General features: G+C 43.2%; 2 long non-coding RNA genes across 6 annotated transcripts in view; one reads left to right on the top strand and one right to left on the bottom strand.

Annotated features, from left to right (window-relative positions):
* Positions 1–1496: 1496 nt before the first annotated feature.
* On the top strand, positions 1497–15730 carry LOC103279018 (uncharacterized). 4 transcript variants are annotated; one of them, XR_506491.3, is made up of 4 exons: positions 1497–1788; positions 2244–2268; positions 7226–7366; positions 14604–15729. It is a non-coding gene; the product is annotated as an uncharacterized LOC103279018 (long non-coding RNA). The 4 variants fall into 4 exon arrangements; XR_010001812.1 differs by lacking the exon at positions 7226–7366 and having other exon boundaries at positions 14604–15730; XR_001730483.2 differs by lacking the exon at positions 14604–15729 and having other exon boundaries at positions 5249–8659.
* A 337-nt stretch (positions 15731–16067) lies between these two features.
* LOC134295287 (uncharacterized) overlaps positions 16068–23980 on the bottom strand; it is a 43675-nt gene continuing 35762 nt past the window's right edge. For both annotated transcript variants that reach the window (XR_010001814.1, XR_010001813.1), the window contains one exon: positions 16068–16628. This is a non-coding gene — a long non-coding RNA (uncharacterized LOC134295287). The remainder of the gene's footprint in view (positions 16629–23980) is intronic.

Raw genomic sequence — 23980 nt, 5'->3', positions numbered from 1 at the left:
AACATTCTTCTGTCACTTGTCAGAAGTCTTGACCCGCAAACATCAGCAGAGGATTAATCAACAGCCCAAAGTCAAATTGATAGACCAGAGGTCCCCAAACTAAGGCCCAAGGGATGGATGCAGCCCTCCAAAGCCATTTACCTGGCCCAGGCCCTAACTTTTAGATTTAGGGTCACCCTAAGTCTGAAATGTCTTGAAGGCACACAACAAGAACAATCTTAATTAACCTGACTTATTTCATCAGCCAAAAGCAGACCCACACTTCCCATTAAAATACTGGTAGAATCATAGAATCATAGGGTTGGAATAGATCACATGGGCCATGTAGTCCAACCCCTTGCCATACAGGAAAAGCACAATCAAAGCAGCCCTGACAGAATCATAGAGTTGGAAGAGACCTCACAGGCCATCCAATCCAACCACCTGCCAAAAAGCAGGAAAATGACATTCAAAGCACCCTTGACAGATGGCCATCCAGCCTCTGCTTAAAAGCCTCCAAAGACGGAGCCTCAACCAAGAGTTCCAGTGCCGAACAGCTCTCACAGTGAAGAGGTTCTTCCTAATGTTCAGGTGGAATCTCCTTTCCTGTAGTTTGAAGCCATTGTTCCACGTCCTAGTCTCCAGGGCAGCAGAAAACAAGCTTGCTCCCTCCTCCCTATGACTTCCCTTCATGTATTTGTACATGGCTATCATGTCTCCTCTCAGCCTTCTCTTCGGCAGGCTAAACATACCCAACTCTTTAAGCCGCTCCTCATAGGGCTTGTTCTCCAGACCCTTGATCATTTTAATTGCCCTCCTCTGAACACTTTCCAGCTTGTCAACATCTCCCTTCAATTGCAGTGCCCAGAATTGGACACAGTATTCCAGGTGTGGTCTGACCAAGGCAGAATAGAGGGGTAGCATGACTTCCCTGGATCTAGATACTATATTCCTATTTATGCAGGCCAAAATCCCATTGGCTTTTTTGCCACAAAGACTCCAAGATCTTTTTCACATGGACTATTGTCAAGCCAGGCATCACCCATTCTGTACATTTCCATTTCATTTCTTTTTACATTTGTCCTTGTTGTTGTCCTTTTAAAAAGGAATTGATTCATTTGTTTTCAAAGTATACCCCCCCCCCAAACAGTCTGAAGGACTGTGAACCCCTTTTATAGACCAACAGAGATGCAAACATTAGCAGGATGCCAAATTTCAAATGTCTATTTCAGGGTTGTAAGTCGAACCAGAGGGTCCAGGGTACAAGGTTGAATCAGAATCCATATGCCAAGCTCCAAAGGTAAGCCCAAAGCTCAGGCACACAAGTTAGCAGGAGCTTGAGGTCTAACTTCTAGAACTGACGTTGCAGCCAGCAACAAGGTGCCACTCTTAAGCTCCTTGAATCTTAAGCGCACAGGTGTTACCTGTTGCTGGCTTGCTTTTCAGCTAATCTCAAGGACCTGTGCAGCTGAGACCTCTCTCTTCACAGGTCCATGAAAGCTGGAACAGTTCCTCAGCCTGATGAGAGGAACTTGCATTTGTTCTGCAAGCTGAGAAGTAGTAGCTACTTCCATGAGTACTGCTTCAAAGCCTGGCTGAACGGGCTGCTGGGCACTACTGGGCTCCAGCTCAATTGCTGAGTCTTCCACCAGCATCTCATCCTCATGTTTCCAAGCTATCCACAACATCACTCAAGATTCATAAACTCATCTAAATATACTTGTTATCTACTCCAGACACCAAAAGACCATGCATATTCATCTTCTATTTGGCACCTCTGGATGGTGTGCATTGTGGCCACAAATCAAGGTAATTCGAAATTATGTTGCATCATTTCCAGTGTTCTTAAGGGCCATTTTGGGAATACTTTATTGCTATTTTAGGGTTTGGGATCTCCTAAATAGCATTTAAACCCATGATGGTTGTTTTAAGTCAGATTGTTTATCAGCCTTAAAATGTTTAGTTTGGGCTGGAAAGGTGTTTTTGTTGTTGTTGTTGTTGTTTTAGGAGTGGTGTTTGGAAGGTCAGTGTGGGTCCCCAGGGTTGTACTGGAGGTTGGTGTGGGTCCCAAGGGTTGCACTGGAATCTGTCAAGGGCTGTATGCATCGACAATATAGCAGAAGTACAGTACAATATAAAAACACACATGAAAATATAATTTAATATCATGGTGGATTAGGCAGCGTAACCGAGAAGGAAATTATTTGTGTCTAAAGGGTTGCAGGTCAGAAATGGTTAATTATCTCTCTCTTTCCAATTGATAGGAGGAAAGGATGGAGCGTTTTGGAGGTAAGAGGCCGTTATTGAGAATCCCTGGTTATAAGGTTTGTTTGTAGCATTTTTAGCCTTTTTATTTTAAAAAAAAACCTGTTGGAACAGGTTATATATGATCAGTCCAGTGAGAGTTAGAAGGGAGAAGCAGCCAACTAAAGAGTATTGCATCGTCTGTCTCCTTGGACTGAGTAAGTACCAGATGGATCCACAGCAAGAGGTGGTTTATCTGTGCCAGGATGAATGATATGGTATCAGTGCCACCTTTTTCTCATCTTGCCTAAGTAATTCTCAGAGCTCCCAAGAAGCTAAGGAAATAATCCCAAAGCCACTGCCAGAATTTATCTGTGTGAGGGAGATGGTCATTTCCTTGGAGTATGGTAGAGTTTCCTCCTTTGGAGCCTTTTCAACAAAGGCTGGATGGCCATCTATTAAGTGTGCTTTGATTGTGTATTCCTGCATGGCAGATTGAGATTGGGCTGGATGTCCCTTGTGATCCCTTCCAACTCTGTTTCTGTGATCTGGCACAGAAGTGAAACTTGGAGAGATTTCTCAGATTCCCTGATTGCTTAACTGCTCAGTTTAAGAGGCCTGCCTTACTTGAGGAAGGGCAACAGTGCTAAATTAGGGATATACTATGTTGGACAAAAAATTATTTCTCCCAGGTTAAGATCCCTATGAGGGCAAAATTAAACCTCTACAATTAAAGAGTAAAGTATCAGCAGGGTAAGCAGAGTTCCAAAGTATAAATCTTTGTGAGGACTGAACCTAATCAGTGAGCATGGAATACTAACTAGCTGCGCCAAGTATGGCAACTGGAAATGGACAGTGGTTGAATGGAGTCTCCTGGAAAAGGGCAAAATTAGCCGGCTACAATGATGAATAGGAGCACAAGTGACCTATCCCTATGTTTCAACCACAGCATGCTAATTCACTCAAGTCTTCATTCCTCAGTAAGAGAACACATGCCTTATGAGTTGAGCTTAAATTTCTGGCAGCTGTAGTTGAAACGACCATGGATAGCAATCTTGGGAAAGGCCTGTGCCTGAGATCTTGAGTCATAGCATACAGAAGTGAGCTAGATTTACCACTGGGTTGTCTTGGAGAAAAGTGGTTTTATACATGTATAATTATAATGTAGGGAAGGTACTGTTGCACCTTACCAAACTGGTGAGAAGGACAACTGAAAATATGCTTGTGAATTGCCTTGAAAACTGTATGCATTCCAAAATAAGTAGATTTGGTCTCTTCAAAATGTCACAAGATCCAAGCACCACAAAGCTTCATTTCCGGCCTCAAATCTCTATATTACTACCTGCCTCCTGTTTCTTTGGCTTGACTTATTTCTGTAGTGACTTCCATCTCTTCTTTAAACGTGTTTCTGTTTTCCTCCCCCAAATCTTCCTCCTACTCCATACATCTTGGGGGGAAAAGAATAAAGGAGAGGGACATTCTTGTCTGTGAATGGGGATTTCCCTGGGCAAATCCTGGATAGTAGGGACTTCAACAAAATAGCATTGATGTCCCTTGATGGCTGGAGATTTCTCTCCCTTGCCTTTGGAAGGCAATTCTATTCAGGGAGTGGAAAAAGCAGAGAAGTACTGTTGTCATTTTGAATTTCAGGGAAGAGAACTGTGAGCTGACATTATGTGAAGCACTTTGTGTGTAGTGTTTCTTTGGGAACCTGATGCGGGATCAGCCATTTTGTTGTCTGTTAAAAGCATTGATTTGCCTCTATTATTCCTGACAAATATTTGCCAACAGATAGGGCAAAAATACCAAAATCACCCCCACCCGTATTCTCTCATGCAAAGTAAATTAATCCCTACCATGTTATTCTATTCGTTTTCACCATTCAGAGACTTGGGGACATTCTTATAAATGTTGCTGCTTGCAGTAAGGCTGAACACAAATGAGTTAAATAAGTCATTTATTTATTCCTTTGTATGGGCAGATGATTGAAATGCTCGTTTGTGATTTCTGAATATGGGTTATGGTATTATTAGTTTTGTAATTATTCCCAAATATACCAGAGCAAGGATGCTACTTTCACACATGATATGAAAAATGCCTTGGATTTTTTTCTTGTGAAATGTTAGGAAGCCCATGTGACTGTTGTTAATGCGCTCTAAGAAACACAAAAGAACCATTTAAAAATTGAACATACATTCTTGCCAGTATAGGTTTTTGGGTGTTTTTTCCCCCTTTTGCATTACATTGCGTGAAATGCAAAAGCCCCTTTAATGTCATTTGTGAAAAGACCGTAAAATGAGTAACGATCTGCATCTTGTCTCTTCTCTCTTGCTCCAGAGAGCATATCAATATGCTGCCCTGCCAAGATTCCTTGCTCTGCAACTGGAATCGGCAGAAACCAGTTAGCAGGGCAAATACCCGTGGTTCCTTTGCATTGTCTCCGCTTGCCTTGTTTCAAAGCTGCGAGGAGAAAGGGAGCAGAGGGGCGTGGGTGGGATGATGATCCCGCAGGCTAAGTTAGCCCAAGCGCCTGAGATTACAGCGAATGGCACTAGGCTTCTGCAGCGTCTGTGTAAGATTGAGACTTTAATCACAGACATGTCAGGCAATTCAAAGCGATGGTTCCCGTGGCGATGCTAACTCTGCCCCGTGTGTCCTGCAATGTCTGGGTGCCATGATTGGGCTCCATGTGCCATTGAGCAATGGCTGCTCTGGGAACCATATCTTTGAATTTCTCAGCTTGGGTATGTTCAGAATCCTGGCAGTAAATGCTGGATTAATGGATTTTTATTGTTTTGCTTCTGTTTCTGTTGTGTTTTGTTTGGGAGGAGTGAGAAATGCGAGTGTTGGGCAGGGAGCCACAAATGCAAAATTGAGAGAAGATGCCGCTTGCGCAAGGGCCCTGTATGTGCTGGTAAAATGTGTGCACGAGGTGCGTGCTGACAATGTCCTTGTGCTCCTTTCTTGCACACAAGAAGCAAGAATGTACTTCCTCTGGATCATTCTGTTTTTTCCCCACCTTCAGGGATGTCATCTCCACCTCAGCGAAGTCCCCAGCTGGACTGTAGTGCAGTCCCAGTGCCTTGAGCTGCAATGTAACAGCTGCTGAGCAATTCTCCCACCGCACGCACCGCCTCATCCACTCATGCTCTGCTGGCTCTATCTATCCAGCTGTTTTCTATTCTGTTTGCTCTTCTCCTCTCCACCTTCCCACCCACCCCTCAAGTGCTTCCTTTCCATAGAAGAGAAAGAAGTAGAAACACCTAGCTGGAGAGGAGGCCTGAGGACTGTTGGATGGCAATTGCGCTGGGTCACATCCAAGCAATCATGTGGTGCAGGTGTTGGTACGTCAGAAATGAGCCTAAGAAGACCAGAGAGAATTTCTGTTGATTGAGTGAATGTTTTATACTGAATCCTCCACTCTCTTGGGAGCTCTTCCATTGAGTCAGCACAGCAAACTCATCACCAAAAAGTCTGTATGAGGAAGCCTGTAATAGAGCACAGGGGAAGCAGGAACAGTTTCGAAACCTGGTGCTCAACAGGATGAGGAGCCAGATGCCCCGGGACTGCTTCTGATATTATTCAAGCAGAATATGCAGCGTTTGGAACACACTCCTGCACCTGATGATTCTGGTACTTTCCAGCTGTTTAATAAGAGTTCTGTATATTCCCACTCACCCCTGTACTTGCAGGTGGTTGAATCAAATTGTTGGCAGTGAACTGATTTTCTAGGCCTCTCTGAACTTTGGAGTCCTGCTCTCTTTCAGTCCTTGCCCTTTGCTCTGATGATGCTGGGAGGAGGAAGTAGGCAATCCTCTCTTGCCCCAGCCCTGTGCCCCGCTGCCTACCTTTCCACACTCATCTCCCTGATGGAATGGCCTGTTCTCCTGCCAGCTCTCCCTTCTTGTGCTGGTGACTCAGCAGGTGCATAAAAGATTAATGTTTCTTGTTCGTCGATTCCGTCTATCCTCCGGGGTCTCCCCGGTTAGGCCCAACATTGCTCTGTTTATGAGTTCTGACAGGAGAGCAGCCTGCAGTGGGTGATTGAGGTCAGGTGACCTTTTGAGGTACAAGGTCAGAGGCGGTTTCTAGTCCAGCTTATTTTCACTATCCACTTACATCCCCAAATACACATATGCACAAAAAATACCTGAGAATAACCAGAGATGCATCATACAGGTAAGCAAGGGCACTGCTCTGACCCTTGTTTCTTGTGGTTTCTGGCATTTTGCATGCATCCTGGCTTGCTCCCTCCCACTGCAGTATCATTATAGGGGTTTATGGGGCTATTAGCTTTAAAGTTTTATAAAGCAGGTGACACGTTGAGAATTAGACAACACACACAGGGAGGGATCTTGCAGGAAAAGGAAGGGGGATTGCCTTGCAGTTCAAAGAGTGAGTCTTCTGGTACCCACAGAATTAAACCTGTGTCATTCAGGACTGTCTGGGTGTAAGGGGTTTGTGCTGAGGCTCATCTCCCATGTATGTGATTGGTTTTGCTTTAATACACATATAAACTGCTACATTCAGAATCAGATGCAGGTTATGGAGCTTTGTGTGTGCCAAAACGCTGAGGTACATACAGCTGTACTACTTTATTATCATGACTAAGAGTGCATGCTTACTGTTTGCAATTGTTTTCTCTGTGGTAGTGCAATCTTGCTTTAAAAATGTTTTTTCTTGCTTATTTTCTGAAATTGATTTGGTTAAGGTTTTGTCATGCATTGGCATTGCCCACCCACACAAGAAAGACCATATCCAAGCTGCGGTACTTACCTTCACATTGACCTCTGTAGATCCTAGGCCCAAATTCCTCCATATCCCTTTTTTTTTTTTACTTTCTTTCACTAGTTTAGTTTCCCAATATTTGTTCATAGAGTATTTGCCTGGTTTTACCATAATGACCTACAATTTGACTGATTTTTTTTTCAAAACTGCAAAACGTTACATGATTGCATACTTACACATCTCAGAAACAGCTTTTTTCTTACTACTTTCATAGGATCATAGAAATGGAAGGAACTCCAAGGCATTTAGCCTAATTTCTGCCCTGTCAGAATACAACACCAACATACCACCCAGAAGAGGCCATTTAAACTCTGTTTAAAAGTCTACAGTGAATGAGAGTCAATTACCTTAAAAGGTACAAGTTTACTTCAACTTAATGGTGATCTTATGAATGGGAAATCTTTGAATCACCCTGCCATGAACAGCCCTGCTCAAACCTTTCAAACTCAGGGCAGCTGTGAATTCTTTGATTGAGTCTATCCAATCCATCTGTAATGTGGCCTTCCTATTTTCCTGCTGCCTTCTACCATCCTAGGTATTATTGTTAGTTCTTTATAGGGCTTTTGCCACTCTAGTTTATCCTCCTCTGGACAATTTGCCAATGTCTTAAACTGTGGTGCCCAGAATTGGATGCATTATTCCTGATGAGGTTTGTCCAAAACAAACTATATTGGTGCTTTTGATCTGGAAATGAGAATTACGCTAATGCAGCCTAGAATTGCATTTGCTCCCCATCCCCCACACATACCTTTATGGCTGCTGCATCACACTGTTAACTGATGTTAAACTTCTAATCTACCAAGACCCCTACATTCTTTTTACATGTACTGCTGTCAAGCCATGTGTCACCCATCTTCTATTTGTGCATCTAATTTTCCAGCTCAAATGTAATGCCTTGCATTGATTCTGTTGGAATTCATTTTGTTAATTTTGGCCCAGCTCCCCCATCTGTTACGGTTGTCATGAATACTGAAGTATTAGCTCCCTCTTCCAGTTTGGTGTCATCTGCAAACTTGATGAGCATGCCCTCTATTCCAAGTCATTTATAAAACTGTTGAATACAGCACCCTAGGATACAACTCAGTGGCATCCCACTTGTTTCTTATCACTAAGACAATGAGGAATGGTCTGTAAACCACTTTCAATTATACTGAGCAGTACATTGTGTCAGACATATTTTACCAGGTTGTCTTCAAGAATATCACACAAGAGCCTCTCAACAGCCGTACTGATATCAAGATCAACCGCATCAAGAGCATCCCCCTGGTCTATCAAGCTTGTAACCCTATACAAAAATTTGATAGAATTTGTCTGGTTTATCTTTTTTGTGTGTGTTTTTTTTTAAGAACTCCATGATGGCTCATTGTAATCAAGATATTCTTTTCTAAGTGGTCACATGTCACATCATAGAAACAGGTATACTGAAATTCTGGATGTTATTGATATATAGTTGCAATAAGGAGTAAATATAAAAAGAACTCTGTTAGTTTAGACCAGTGGTTCTCAACCTGTGGGCCGCAGACCAGCAGTGATCCACGAGAATGAAAATCCGGTCCACGAACTCTCTATTTATTTTATTTTATTAATTTTATTTCTGCTCCTTTCCACAGAGCTGACCATTTTATTGGATAGACCACATCAGCTCTAGATTATTAAATATGGTTTTCTGTGGGCAAGCAGATGGCAACTACTGGATGGCATATGTTCTGTATCAGAAACTAGAGCTGATGTGGTCTATCCAGTGCAATTTTTTGAATTAGCATCCCAAATAACCAAGCCGAATCTAAAGTTGACCAAAAACTGATTCGTAACCCTTTTGGTACTAATGTTGAAGAATGGGCCCTGGTCAAAGTGGGCCCTGGTCAAAAAAAGGTTGGGAACTACTGGTTTAGACCAAAGGCCTAAACTTGCATGCTGTTCATCATCCTGTCCTTGTATTTGTGAGCCAGAAGTCTTTAAGAAGCCTTCAAGAAGGACCTGAGTGCAATTATTCTCACGTTTCTCATGAGCTGATATTGAGAAGCAATTGCTTTTTACATTCCAGGTGATATATAGTGACTGGTCATATAGAGGGCTGAATCAAAGGCATAGAAAGTTGATGGCCCAGCAGATTGAGGGTTCATCTACAATTTAGAATAGATGTAGTTTCACACCACTTTAACTGCCATGGCTCAATGCTGTGGAATTAGGGAGGTGGTGTGGTGTAGTTTTACCAGAAGGAGCACCTTCTCTGCCAAGCAATGCTGGTGCTTCACTGATTTGAAACTCCCAGGATTCCACAGCATTGAGCCATGGCAGCTCTGTTGTATCAATCTGCATTAATTCTACAGTATAGACGCATCCTGCACAGTGTCTGCTGCACAGCGCTACAATGGTTTACCAAGAGCAAGGTCCTGAAACGTATCTGCTAGTATAAAAAGTTGCACAATGGGAAATCTATAAAAGGTCTCCATTCAACAATTGGCTTGATTGCATTAGCCCTTCTATGGACTTTTGAAGAGCTTGGAATTCAAGCAAGCAGTACAAGATCAAGACATCCTTGAAGCACAAAATTCCTAGGGATTGTTTGTCAGAACAATATGGTCAGGGATGGGGAATCGTCACTCCTTTCCAGAGCAGAATCTGTTTGTCCTTTCATCTTGGTAGCAGATATTAAAGTGATCACAAACTTACTCGGTAGGTAAAGTAGCATAATTACAATTGTATTTTTCCACTGGTATCACTTTCTTTTTGCTTAATAGACTTTACTACTTTCTCTTAGCTATTCCGTCTACCTCACAGTTTCACACCTCTGCTAAAAGTACTTTGCAATCACTAACTATATTGTAACCTACTGGCAGCCACCCACACACCCCACAAGATAAACAGCATAAGGCCAATTGCAGTGTACAGTGACTGTGCTCTATTTTACTTTTGCAGCTGGTCTCTTATTTTCCAGCTTTTGCTTTAGAAGACCAAGTGGATGAACGGTTCTATATGTGTTGTATAATTCACGGATCAAACAGTGACCATATGTTCAGGAAGAAGAACCACAGCTAATTCAATTTCTCTTTCCCACCTGTCCACTTGCTCCTCCTTCCCCACAAAACAGCTGACTGGTGTCCTCTTAGCTTTTAACGAAAGTGTTTCCTGAATGCCATCATCTCCTCCTCTTCATTTGAACTAGTTAAGGATGTGAATAACACTGTAGAAAAGGCTTGTCCAAGAGAGAACCGTGAGTTTCTCCCTCTGCTATGATATCCACCCCCTAGTCTACAAACCACGCTGCAAATAGTAGTTTTGCTTGCTCCGGCCCATGAAAAAGACCTGGGAAAGGTTACAAAATTGTTCTTGGCTTTGTTAAAAGTGCTTATGCCTGGATAACAACAGAAGTGTGGCTTTTGACCTCAAAGGCAATCTGTCCAGAACTTGTCCATGTCTCCAGGCTAAGTTCACTTGGAATAGTTTCATAGACACCAAAAATCACAGGGGAACAAAATCTCAGAAAAGTCCATTACGAATAAACTGACTTTGAAACACAAAGAGGTAGCAGTGTGTTTTCTTCAGGGAAAAGCTGGACAAATTTTGCCAAAAAACAAAAACAAAACCCTGTGATTGTCACTATAGGCTGGAAATGATTCAAAGGCAAACAATAACAAAATACAAGTGGACATCTTCTGACATTTTTCCATCTGGCAAGAATGAGGTCACTAAATGATTTCCTGCTTACTAAATAAGAAAATGTCTTGAGAGGATATACAAGTGGAGCTGGCAAAGACAGCTGATTGTAGGAGTGAAGCAAAGGTAGGCTACGTCTTTGATGCCATGGAGGAAGATGAGAGTCCCTGACTTAGGTGATAACTAGTGCAGTAAAAGGAAACTATGGCCTCCAAAGATTGGTAATGGGCCACAATTTCTCTATCTGTTATCTGTGACTAGAGCAGTAGTTCTCAACCTGGGGTCCCCAGATTCTTTTGGCCTACAACTCCTAGAAATCCCAGCCAGTTTACCAGCTGTTAGTATTTCTGGGATTTGAAGGCCAAAAACATCTGGGGACTCCAGGCTGAGAACCACTGGACTAAAGGAAGACAAGAGAATCAATTGAGGACATTACCACATGCTTACCACTGAATGTGTGATTCCCACAATGCAGGATAATTACCATCATGGTGATAGCTTTGCACAGCTGCTGGTGTTGCACGATTGTAATTCCCCAGTCATGTGAAGCCACACTTCTAGGTGGGCAGGATAACCTTGCCCGCCTCTTGTGTAATTTTCCTTCTCTTTTTTTTCAATTGCAAGTTGTTTGTTGATTTTTTAAAAAATAGAGTGAGGGGAATTTGGTAAATGTCTCAGGCTGAGGCTATTTATCAGATTGTATCTCCTGGTATGATCCTGCCCAGGCCCTAAGATCCTCAGGAGGGGCTCATCTCTTGATCCCACCACCATTGCAAGCTCAATTCATGGGAGCTCTGGAGAGAGCCTTCTCAGGGCTCTTCCAGAAGGGGGGGAAATCCTGAGAGGAATTGAGATTTTAAATCCCAGCTCCTCTTGGGATTGAAGCCACACAGCTGCCTCAAGCCCTGGGATTTTGCCGGAGGGGAGGGACCTATATGCTCTCCCTGGTCGACCAGAGGCTTGTGGAGATTAACCCTTGGGATTGCCTTCCGTGATCCCGAAGGCCAATTCCCATTGCCATCGCAGATCTTTGGGCTCTAAGAGGCCAAAGGAGCATGATGGCACCCCTCCCAGCCCCTCATTTCCCCCATAAACTTACTGCAGGGGCCTGGCTGCATCCACAGGCCCCACGGAAAAAGCTCCCAACCTGTCAACTCTACGGTCAGCTTCTGGCAGAAGATTTCCATAGAGTCACACTGGAAGTCCTAGAGATTCTTTATTCTCAAGTAAAAAATAAATAGCATTTTTAATTCATCGTTTTTCATCTTTTGCTGGGATCCTGTGCCTCTGACCCCAGTTAATGTAGAGAACTGACAATATTTCTTGAAAAACAGCCACAACAAGCAAAACCCAGTTTTACTAAAACCATTGAACCTTAAACATCTGTAACTCTGACCCACAGAGGTAATTTCTTTCCCATGAAAAGGTCAGAAAAATGCAGGTCTTAGACCCCATATGACTATGTATTACTCTGCATGAACAAAGATAGCAGCAAAAGGCAACAATGTGACAGGCAAGAATAAATGGTTGGGTTTAATTTTCCCCCTTTTTGTTAGCTTTTATTGGTTTTTTGAATTCATAATAAGGTTTAGTGGGCAACACTGTGCAATCATCTTTTTCACAAATCTTAATAAGGAAGCTGTAAGAAAAAACTTTGAGGCATAACAAGAAAAAAACAAAATGGTCTATCATAGTAATATTGTATTTTCTTCTTGAATGAATTGTTAGGTTGTTTGTTTGGTTTTTTGTAATATATGGTTCATGCAAAATAAAAGTCTCTTTTTTGGCCTAGCATATGCTGTGTATAAATACACATTATCAGGGGCTGACAGTGGAGTTTGCCCAGGCTAAATTTGGCACATTTAAGTTCCATTGATTATAATGGGGAAAATGCCCGTTTCCTCATTAAGAAGTTAACAGTGCTAAACTTAGGCTGGACTATGTTCAATATTCTGCACCCTGCAAAACAGCTATTATATATTTTTGCACTTGTTTTTTAGAAGGGAGTGTCAAATAATAATTTTGCCACCTTGAGTCGCTGTTTCAGGGAAAATCTGTGATATAAACAAACAATTGCAAACCATTGAGTAAGGTACTTCAAAAATCTTGATAATTTTTTGCTTTTGTGATGTCCATTACTGCTTCCAAAACAAAAATGAAATGAAACCATAAATCTAAAGTTTTTGTGAATTCCCATTACCAATAGGTTGATTTGAGCCTTGGTGATAATTAAATAGCAGTTTCAGCTTGTGCTCCTACACTACATTGGTTATTATGGAATGGAGTAGCCTTCATTCAGTGAACCAGTGTAGCCCATTGCCGCCTCTTAATATTGTCGTATGGGCTGGAGGGCCCAAACCTGCAACCTAGCTCAGTTTTACTGGAGGTGTCCAAACGATGCCTCTGGTAAAACTGAATTATTTAAATACCCCATTAGATCCAGGCCTGCCTGAAAGGCCCAGGTCTAATGGGGTATTGGGCCTGTGGGGACTCACCCCCAGGTAGTCCTGGGACTACCCGGGGGTGAGACCCCACAACCAGGCCTATAGCGAGGGGGCGGTTTTAGGGGTTCAACCCCCCCCCCCCGAAATTTTTCAGGTTATAAAAAAAACCTGGTTTACTCATGAATTTTAACTGGTTAACCAAATCCCCATGCTAAGTCTATGAGACACAAAACATTAAGAGCCCCTCCAGGCACTATCTCAAGCAGATATTGACAGGTTTGTAGCAGGGAGGGGTGTGTGCTAGGGGTTAACCCCCCGCCCGAAATTTTCAACCCCCCCCCCCCCCCGAAATTTTTTTCTGGCTACGGCCCTGCCCACAACCATCTCACTTCTTAGAGTTTCCAAAAGCCTGGAAGACCGGGATGGCAACCAACCCCTCTCCCCAATCCCCCATTTAGCCCTAAAAATAAAGTAAAATTTACCTGGCTGCAATAGCTTTCCTCCTCACCCCCCCCCCCCCCCAAATCTCCTGGTGTGTCATTTCCTCGCACCAGGAGGGATTGAGGAGGAAAGTTTATTTTTAGTTTAGTTTATTTTTAGGGGTAAATTGGGGGGATTCAGGGTGGCTGCATGCCATTCTGATTTTAATTGGGATGGCATATAGCGCCCCCCCCAAAAGCTCTGTTTTTGGGGGGAGAGTGGGGATACAAATCTCCTTATTTGGGGATGCATGCTGGTTTTTGGGCAATAGCAGTGTATGGAGGCCGGTGGTGGTACCAGTACAGGTAAGATTCTGAGAAACCTGTCTAGGCTTAAAACAGGAAAAAAGTATTTTGAGTTGACCATGACTGTATGTTGGCCAAAGCTACAGGCAAATTAGTTTCTGCTTCCTTCTAGGCAGAATTAAGGTGGAGAATAAGAATCATTACCTTTTTACTCTGGAGGCTCAAAACAGCTGCCAAGTGCCTGCAGTGTAGAAAGACCAGCCATTATTAAATCAATTTTATAAAATGTTGCAGGAAAGTAGAAGACCTCGGTTAGGTAATGTTTTGTGCATATACAGAGTGCATTTACCCCCTCACTAAGCAACTGCTTGCTAAACAAATCTTAAAAATAAAAAATGTCAGTAGTGACTAGTAAAAGGATTGCAATGCCACTGCAAAGTTTTATACCAGGAATCAACAACAGACCACTCTTTGAGGCCAGGATATCTAAAGAATATTCTTATGACAAGTGCATCTCTTTGTGCACTCAGGCCAAAGAGGGATTTTGCTCTTTCCATCTTCAAGAGGGATTTGCTCTCAAAGGAGATCCAGCAGACAGTTACTGCTTGTCTTCCAGAAGGCAAAGAGAACCTGGCTCTTTAATTGTGCTTTTGGACACAGCATCTTTATAGTTTTTTATTATGATGCCACTGTTTTTGTGTATTTCACTCCTCTAAATTGTTGTGTGTTATTGGATAACTTTATCTTTTCCTTTTTAATTTTTCAGTTGCTTGTGGAGGAGGAGATGAAAAGTGCTGAGCATGACATACATGATGTAAATAAGTAAAAAAAAACATACAAATCTTTTACATTAAAAAGTCAGATCTCCTGCGGGTTCTTGTATCATGTTAAAAAAAGCTATATGTTTAGCCACACAGCTGTCCTAAGGAGACAGCTTCAGAACTTCCCAGAGGGTCTTTTTCTTCACTCTGTTTACTTGTGAAATTTTATTCTAGTATTTTCTGGCAATGTCTTCCCGCAGTTTCAAATCAATAGACTCTCAGTGCAGGGCAAGAGTGATGGAACTTTGGCAAATCTTCTATGAACAGAAAACATAACACATCTTTTTTTTTAAATGACCCTTCTCTCACCTAAAAATGTTGTTTCTCTAAGCTTTACTTTCATTTTAGACTCAGGTCTAGGCCGAGTTAGACACAGATACAGTTATGCCAGCTTGTACTAAAGGGCACATGCCTCCTGCATGCAAACCCTGGATTGCACTATCAAAATAATGTAGCTTTGATGCTTTGAACCAGTAGTACTGTATAACAAAAATCTGTACTATCTGTGTCCCCAGAGGAAAAGAGGAGGGAGAAATTATAGGGTATTAGAAGAGAATATGCTTTGCCTTGAACAGTGTCCTGGTCCAATTCTTGGCTTCTCCCTTGAAAGATCTCTGTAGGAATGGCGAAGTTCCGTGACCCAAACCTTAAGTATCTGCTGCCCATCAGAAGGGACATGGCAACCAGCATTAACAATCAAAAGGCATTATGAAGCTATACACTCTTTTCCCTCCCTAGCAGCTTGTCAGCAGGAAAATACAAAAGATGTCATCATCTCCACACCCCATTACACTCCATGAATGGGACAGGGCAACCCACGCCTTAACTGGAAGCCCCCGATATTTAGTTAGATGACTTCAGACTGCTCATTCATCTGCTTTACCTATTCTATGACAAACATTTACAGCCTCTTGGCCTTGTGTATGACCTAGCATACAAATAAAATTGTTTTTTGGGGAAAGTTTCTCCCCCTCAAAACCTATTCCCTCCAGTCCTGTTTTTTAACAACCAATTTTAAGTCATACTTTATGACTTACACAAAAGACTCCCAGTAACCTGTTTGAAGTTGCAGTTCATGCACTCCTGACCTATATGTAAAGCTGATGTTTGGGACAGCATCTTTTCTCCTATCCAAGAGGGAGACAGAGATGTTTTGCACCCATAAAATTTTGTTTTACTAAGGCACTGATTATTAATGAAATCTCAGTTCAGTATTTGCCCTGCTGTTCAGAGTTCAGGTGAGCAGTTCTTGCTTTTGCGTTCTCACGGAATATAAATTCTTCCATACATTCATACATCATTTGTATGTTTATCTGTCCATTCCTCCATTATTCATGATGGTTAGCAACTGCGCTGCACTTCTGGATTGTGACAATGGATGCTATTTTACTCTTGCTATGGCTCACGTGCTCATTCCACAATATGGTGTTCATCGATTTATGAACATTTGTGCCTGTCTCTTTTGTAGTGGCAGCCCCAGCTCCTTCAACGCCAAAGATAGTAAATGCAAATATATTTCCTTCAGGACCAAAATTGCAGCCCCTTACAGCGCTCTAACTTTAAGCAGAGATTCACTCAGTTATGCCAGTATTTAATAGATCACAGCTTCCAAGCCTCCCCACTTAGTAAGAAAAATTGGGAAGCGAGCTTTTCTCTAACTGCAAACCATGTTTGTTCCTCTGTCTACTTTTTTTTCCACCCGCTCTGTGGGGGCAAATCCTGGTTAATTTCAGCCACAAAGGCTGCTGAAGCTGCCTAGAAATTATCCAGGTGGGACTGGCCTACAATTGTCACTTAATTATCTGGAAATATTTGTGTATTTTTTCTGATATAACAGTAAGCCATTTTGGATGCAGTGTAATCTTGAGAAAATAGCATACAACCTGATGTCTGCCATTCTGATACTCTTCAACCAAAACTGCTTAGGCCAGGGACAGGAAATCTGCAGCTCTCCTGTTGTTGACTAATATCTAGAAAGGAAAAGTACAAAAATGGCAAAAATAAATTGTAAACTATATATTAGTAGACTATATGCTCCATGATTATATTAAAGGTAAAGTTTTCCCCTTAACATTTAAGTCTAATTGTGCCCGACTCGGGGGGGCTGGTTTTCATCTCGATTTCTAAGCCGAAGAACCAGCGTTGTCCGTAGGCGCCTCCAAGGTCCTGTGGCCAGCATGACTGCATGGAGCACCGTTAGCTTCACACTGGAGCGGTACCTATTGATCTACTCACATTTGCATGTTTTCGAACTGCGAGGGTCGCAGAAGCTAGGTCTAACAGGAGCTCACCCCACTCCACAAATTCGAACCGCCAACCTTTCTGTCAACAAGTTCAGCAGCTCAGTGGTTTATGTAACCCATATTATTGAAAAGAAAAATAATTATATAAATGGCTATCCTATGGGAAACTGGGTCTCGAAATAGAAAGAACTGATAGCCAGAGTGAATGGGGAAAGAAAATACAAGAAACTAAATTGGACCATCTCCATGATCCAACAAATAGATTAAAAGCTGAAATAGAATCACAACTGTTCCCGGAGGGAGGGGGAGAGAGGAGATAGGTATAAGTAGGAGACTAAGATGGAATTAGAAAGGAGCAGAAAATGAATTCTACTAGAAGGGTGTGTAATTTCTTCTTCCTGTAATGGTTGATTTTGTTTCCTTAATACTTCTGTAATATAATGGCGATAAGTTATACTCTACTTATACAATCCAATAAAAAAATATCCTTCTCATCCTTCGTTTCCATTGACATCCTGGCTGATGGAAAATGAAATACAACATTATTTGAAGGTGGTATGGATCGCCCACTCCTGGCTTAGACAAAGCATCCTAAAGAAAGAAAGCATTTCAGCATGGACAGAAGTGGAAATGTATGCAAAAGTGATACCTACCAATCTGTTGCTGCTTAGTATGGAGAGAGATAAAACATATGATTGAAGTTTCATTTTCAGATGCAGGCACATTTTCCCTTTTTTTTCATTTCATTCCAATATTTGTCTCAAATTTTTATGATTTTCCACATGGCAGCACTTGGTGACATATGAGCATCTGTTTAGTTCTCAAGCAGGTACACATGTGCAGACACAGTATGGCAGCATTGATGGCATGCATGTTTGAAAGAACAACCCAAACCGCATTGGCATGGAGCACTAACAAAGGCAGCCCTACCACCACAATATCCTCTGAAAGAACTTCCTGCTTGGCATAATTATAAATCTTGGGTTGTAAGGATTTGGGTCCAAATTCTATACAAATACCATAAACATGTGTATATGCACCTAGGAACAGAGATGGGACCTACAATTAACAGAAAGAAAATCCTAGCCCTTAATCTCTGCTTTGGTGTACACATTCATTCAGGAGTTCACATCCATGTTCCTCTCTGGATTGCTGGACTGCTTTTCTCATAATGTACATTTCAGATATGTGTTTTCGAAGCCTTTTACCTAACTGATGCTGTGTGTATAGACCCAAATGTAAGTGTTATTCTTTCCCCACTGCCCCCACTGTCTCTCTCATTCACCCCCTCCCACATCCCATGTTCTTCATTCCTTTTAGCCTTCTCCAAACAGAGAGCAGAGGAACCAACCTTGATGGCTGCACCAGTCTCTTTGGCGCTACACACATAATTGGACTGGACGTCTTGTCATCCCGGATCTCCCCAAAGCGGTGCTGCCTGCCTGCTGCCCTTATCGAGAGCCTGACCTGCCTGCAATAACAAGCTGCACAGGCAGAGCACCAACCACCCCCAACTCCTGTCTTTCTCTTGCCGTCTCAGCCGCAGGTCCAGGAGATCTGGCTTGGCATGAGGCAGAGAGCGCATGCCGTGACCAGCTGGGCTCTGCAGCCACAATCCCTTCAATTAGATCAAAATTAATGATAGTCGTCGATTGGAACCCCTTTAGGCATGGGGCTTGGTGTCCAGCTGGCAGCATCTGAATCAGGGAGCTAGAAAGTTCCTGGAAGAGGGAGGTTGCCAAATCCAGCCAGCATAGAGCCAGGAGCCAGGGCTCAGGCAGCCCCCAAGCTGGCTCTTGTTCACTGCTGCCACTGGCCACATGCAGCCTTAAAAGGGCCGGAAAGTCGTCCAGGGGAGAATCTCAGAACAAGAGTTCTTGAAGAGCAGTAGAGGAGCAACATTATAATCCAGGCAGGTTTAAAGGTGCTTGGCTTACTTTAAAAGAAAAAGGGGGGAAGCTGTCTGCTATTTGCCTGTTCTTTTGACTTCTCTGTCCCTCTGCCAGAAATGTCGGGGAAGAGGAGACAGTAAAATAAGGCCCATATATGTTTAACAGTGGCAAATGCTAACAAAACATGCAGAGATTAATGACATGTATTTTAGAGTTGTTGTATGTATTCCGGGATGTATGGCCATGTTCCAGAAGTATTCTCTCCTGACATTTTGCCCACATCTATGGCAGGCATCCTCAGAGGTTGTGAGGATGCCTGCCATAGATGTGGGTGAAACGTCAGGAGAGAATACTTCTGGAACATGGCCATACAGTCCAGAATACATACAACAATCCTGTGATCCCCGCCATGAAAGCCTTCAACAACACATGTATTTTAGGTTTACGACTGAGATGCATTTCATGTATACTTTAAATTCTGGAAAAAGTGTGTGCAGCAAACATATTGTGCAAGTACACTCGTAGAAAATGGGATCGCTACAACTTTCTATTTAGTTTCAACTATGATTAATCTGGATTTCTTGCACACATTTTATGAAATGGCCTGTTTTGTTCTAATATTTGTTCTAACCCCATTCAGTTCAATTAATGCAGTTCCCAAATATGCAGAAGTATCCACCACTCTATGCTACATTTCTATTTTCCCAAAAATTTGTTGCATGATATGTGTTGCTTAGTCATTATATATGAAGTTGTTTAACTTATAACAGGATAATCTTCCAGTGGCAGTGTAGTTTGAATTTCAAGCATTCATCATGACAGCTGCTATAGCCACATCCACAAAGAATGTCCAAAATACAGTACAGTATTGCAGCATTTATCCATATTAATAGAACAGGTCTAACCTTTTTTCACTATTGGCAAGGGTGGGTCTTTTGTGGAGCTAATGGATCTTGAATGAAATTGATTTTCCAATAAATGACATATGAGCCATTGCTCTTTTAGAGCAAAGTATTTGGGAGCACCTTGGTATTTGCTTTCTGTTCAAGGCAAACACTTTGCATTAAAATATGAATGGTTCTTATATTGTTTCTTGGAAATTAGAAAAAGGAATTCCACCTTAAACACAAGGAAGAATTGGAGTTTAAGGTGGATGATAGATGGACATCCAGGCTCTGTTTAAAAAGCTGAAGGTTTTTAAACAGAGGCTAGATGGCCATCTGTCGGGGATGCTTAGATTGCAGAATGGGGTTGACTAGATGGTGCTTGGAGTCTCTTAGAGTTAGAAATGAAATCTTGGCAGGGAGGTGCGGGGGGAGAGAGAATGCTAATGTGAAGATTCAGCTAAGCTCCCAGGGAAGGTAGTTAGCCAATGAATGATTGTCCCTCATAGCAGGCCATGGTCCAAGCAGAATGGATCCTTGTGCCACAGTTTTATGGTAGCAGAGTTGTGTTGTTTAAAAGCAAGAAGGGGGGTGGGGGGGTGTCAGGCTTTGGAAGGAAAGTATCCCGAAGGTACCAGATCCCATTTAATCTTGGAAGGTCTGTGAGGTCAGATCAGGTTAATGCTTGGATGAGTAAATGAAAACCAGGAGTTGTAGGCTATATTTTGGACAAAGGGAACTGGCATACCGACTTCTGAGTATTCCTTACTTTAGAAAACCCTAGGAAATTCATTGGGGTCATCATAAGTCAACAGGTGGCTTGAAGGTGCACATACACCCCTGAGTGTATAAGGGCGTATTTTACCAACTGGGAAGTGGGGAAAAAAGAGGGGGCAGTGGCAATGAAGGCAAGAAGGTCTCTGGAAGGGGCAACCAGCCCTGGGTACAATTTATTTTTTAAGGATGAAGAACAAGGGCAGGGTTTACTTCTGAATATGACTGTGTGTGTGAGAGCTTAAATTGTAAAAAGGCCAGAGGAGCCTGAGATCTGTTGTGGTATCCTTACCAATTGGTTAAGGATAGTAACCAACAAGAGGTGAGCTTGAGGCTTGTTGGTGGTGTCACATACGGCCTGAAAAATCCCTGGAGCAGGGAGGCTGAAGAGTTGTACCAGTGGTAGACCAAAGCCGGCAGAGCCTCCCAAACTCAATTTTTGTCATTAGTACACTATCCAAACATATATCTGGCATGAACCTTCATTCTTTTCATGCTGTGAAAAATGTTAGTGGCCCACTGAAGATGCCATAAGCATCATCAGGGGTGATGATTCTGGTGGCTGGTTTCATAAAAAGAGAATAATGGACTGTTAAGATGCCATTAAAAAGATACCAAAGATTGGATTGCTGTGAGTATTCTGGGCTGTATGGCCATGTTCCAGAAGCATTTTCTCTTGACATTGCACCCACATGTATGGCAGGCATCCTCAGAGGTTGTGAGGTATATTGGAAAATAGTCAAGTGGCGTTTATATATCTCTGGGTGGGAGAAAGAACTGTTGTCTGCCTGAGGCAAGTGTGAATGTTGCAATTGGCCAGCTTGATTAGCATTGAATATCCTGGCAGCTTCAAAGCCTGCCTGTTTCCTGCCTGGGTGAAAAACTGTGCAAGTGGAGCTTATATATCTGTGGAAGTTCCAGGGTGGGAGAATGAACTCTTGTCTGCCTGAGGCAAGTGTGAATGTTGCAATTGGCCAGCTTGATTAGCATTGAATATCCTGGCAGCTTCAAAGCCTGCCTGTTATCTGCCTGGGTGAAAAACTGTGAAAGTGGAGCTTATATATCTGTGGAAGGTCCAGGGTGGGAGAAAGAACTCTTGTCTGCCTGAGGCAAGTGTGAATGTTGCAATTGGCCACCTTGATTGATTAGCCTTTCAGCTTCGAGGTCTGGCTGCTTACTGCCTGGGGGAATCCTTTGTTGGGGGGTGTTAGCTGGCCCTGATTGTTTCTTGTCTGGAATTCCTCTGTCTTCTGAGTCTTGTTCTTTATTTACTGTCCTGATTTTAGATTTTTTTAAAAAAAAAATACTGGTAGGTATTTCATTACCAGTATTAAATACTGGTAATAAAAAATATCTGGAATAGACTGCTGCAATGTGGGACATGCTGGACTGCCTTGAAAAGTATTAAATACTGGTAGGTATTTCATACTGGTAATACAGGATCGGAATGAGCTCTTTCCTCACACCCCATTTTCGCTTTCCATCCCGATTGTTGTTCCCGAGCCAAGCCGTCCCGAAGGCGAACCCGCCACACCATTTCACTGCCAAGATTTCCTCAGGAGAGCTTTCCTCGGAGGCCGAGAGAGGGTGACTCGCTCAAGGTTCCCCAGTGGGTTTCCTAGCCGAGCAGCGATTCAGACCGCGGCCTCGGTGGTCAAACCAAGACGCCGGCTGCCATTCCTCAAAGAAAAGTATTGCTTAGTTCAGATTTCTCTACGACGTGCAAGCGTTTGGGGGAGAAAAGGGGGGCCCTTGTTCCCGCCTTCTTCTGCCTACTGACACTCGCGGATCCCTATAATGTGAAACACCCTTCCGTCCAAAAATGGGAGGTGCTTCGGCTCCTCTCGGTCTGCATGTTTACATCTTTTTCCCCATTAGTAAATTGACTAATGTCACTTTAGAGCGGGCGTGGGCAAACTTTAGCCTTCCCTCCAGGTGTTTTGGAGTTCGAATCTCACCATTCCTCACAGCCTCAGGCCCCTTCCTTTTCCCCCTCAGCCGCTTAAGCGGCTGAGGGGGAAAAGGAAAGGGCCTGAGGCTGTGAGGAATGGTGAGATTTGAACTCCAAAACACCTGGAGGGAGGGCCCAACTTTGCCCATGCCTGCTTTAGAGAGGGGGGGGGGGAAACCTCCTCAATTGATATTCCCGCCTTCGCGAAGAGGTGGGAACAGGCACCAATATAGTTCGTGTGTGGACGCGCTTCCCGTCAACATAAGCCGTGCGCGGGCCCCCTCGGCCGCCGCACGGAGCGAAGGCCATTTGTGGTTTGTGACATAATAAGGATAGACGCGGGGGCGAGCGAGGCCTCCCTTTCCCCCCCGCCGGGAGCCCGCTGGGCTTCGACGCAAGGAGCCCTTTGCGGCCCTTGGCCAAAAGGGAGCGGAGCAGGCATCACGAAAGCGCGCCCAAGAAAGGCCTTAACTGGGCTGTCTGGCCACGGGCTGTCTGGCCACGTTCCAGAAGCATTCTCTCCTGACGTTTCGCCCACATCTAGGGCAGGCATCCTCGGAGGTTGTGAGGTCTGTTGGAAACTAGGCAAGTGAGGTTTATATATATAGCTGTGGAATGTTCAGGGTGGGAGAAAGAACTCTTGTCTGCTTGAGGTGGGCGTGAATGTTGTAATTAATCACCATTGAAAAGCCTTGCAGCTACAAGGTCTGGCCGATTCCTGCCAGGGGGATCCTTTGTTGGTCGCTGTTAGCTGGCCCTGATTGTTGCATGTGTGGAATTTCCCTGTCTTCTGAGTGTTGTTCTTTATTTACTGTCCTGAATTTAGATTTTTTTAAAAAAAAATAATACTGGTAGCCAGATTTTGTTCATTTTCATGGTTTCCTCCTTTCTGTTGAAATTCTCCACATATGGATCTCCATGGCTCTTAAGTGCAGGATACTAAATTTTGAGGTAATATTAAATGTGGTACTTGTGGACTTGTCTGACATGGTGGTTGTTAGAGTGGTTCAGCATTTATGTGTTCTCAAATAATATGCTGTGTCCAGTGCTCTGCTATGGATGGCTTCTCTGGTTCCGCTAGTCTGCAGTGCCTTTCATTTCCTTGATTCGTGTTTGAGGGATCCCAGGCATGAAACAATCAGGGCCAGCTAACACCTCCCAACAATTGATCCCCCGGGCAGGAATCAGCCAGCCCTTGAAGCTGCAAGGCTATTCAATGCTAATCAAGGTTGATTAAGTCTAGCATTCACACTTGCCTCCAACAGACAAGAGTTCTTTCCCTCCACAAATATATAAACCTCCAGTAAAGGTAAAGGTTTCTCCTGACGTTAAGTCCAGTCATGTCTGACTCTGGGAGTTGGTGCTCATCTCCATTTCTAAGCCCAAGAGCCGGCGTTGTCCGTAGACACCTCCAAGGTCATGTGGCCGGCATGACTGCATGGAGCGCCGTTACCTTCCCACTGGAGCGATACCTATTGATCTACTTACATTGGCATGTTTTCGAACTGCTAGGTTGGCAGAAGCTGGAGCTAACAGCGGGCGCTCATTCCGCTCCCGGGATTTGAACCTGCGACCTTT

This window comes from Anolis carolinensis, chromosome 1 (genome assembly GCF_035594765.1).
Source record: "Anolis carolinensis isolate JA03-04 chromosome 1, rAnoCar3.1.pri, whole genome shotgun sequence".
In the NCBI taxonomy this organism is placed as follows: domain Eukaryota; kingdom Metazoa; phylum Chordata; class Lepidosauria; order Squamata; family Dactyloidae; genus Anolis; species Anolis carolinensis.
The sequence above is the reverse complement of the archived record's forward strand: the minus strand, read 5'-3'. Positions and strand labels throughout refer to the sequence as shown.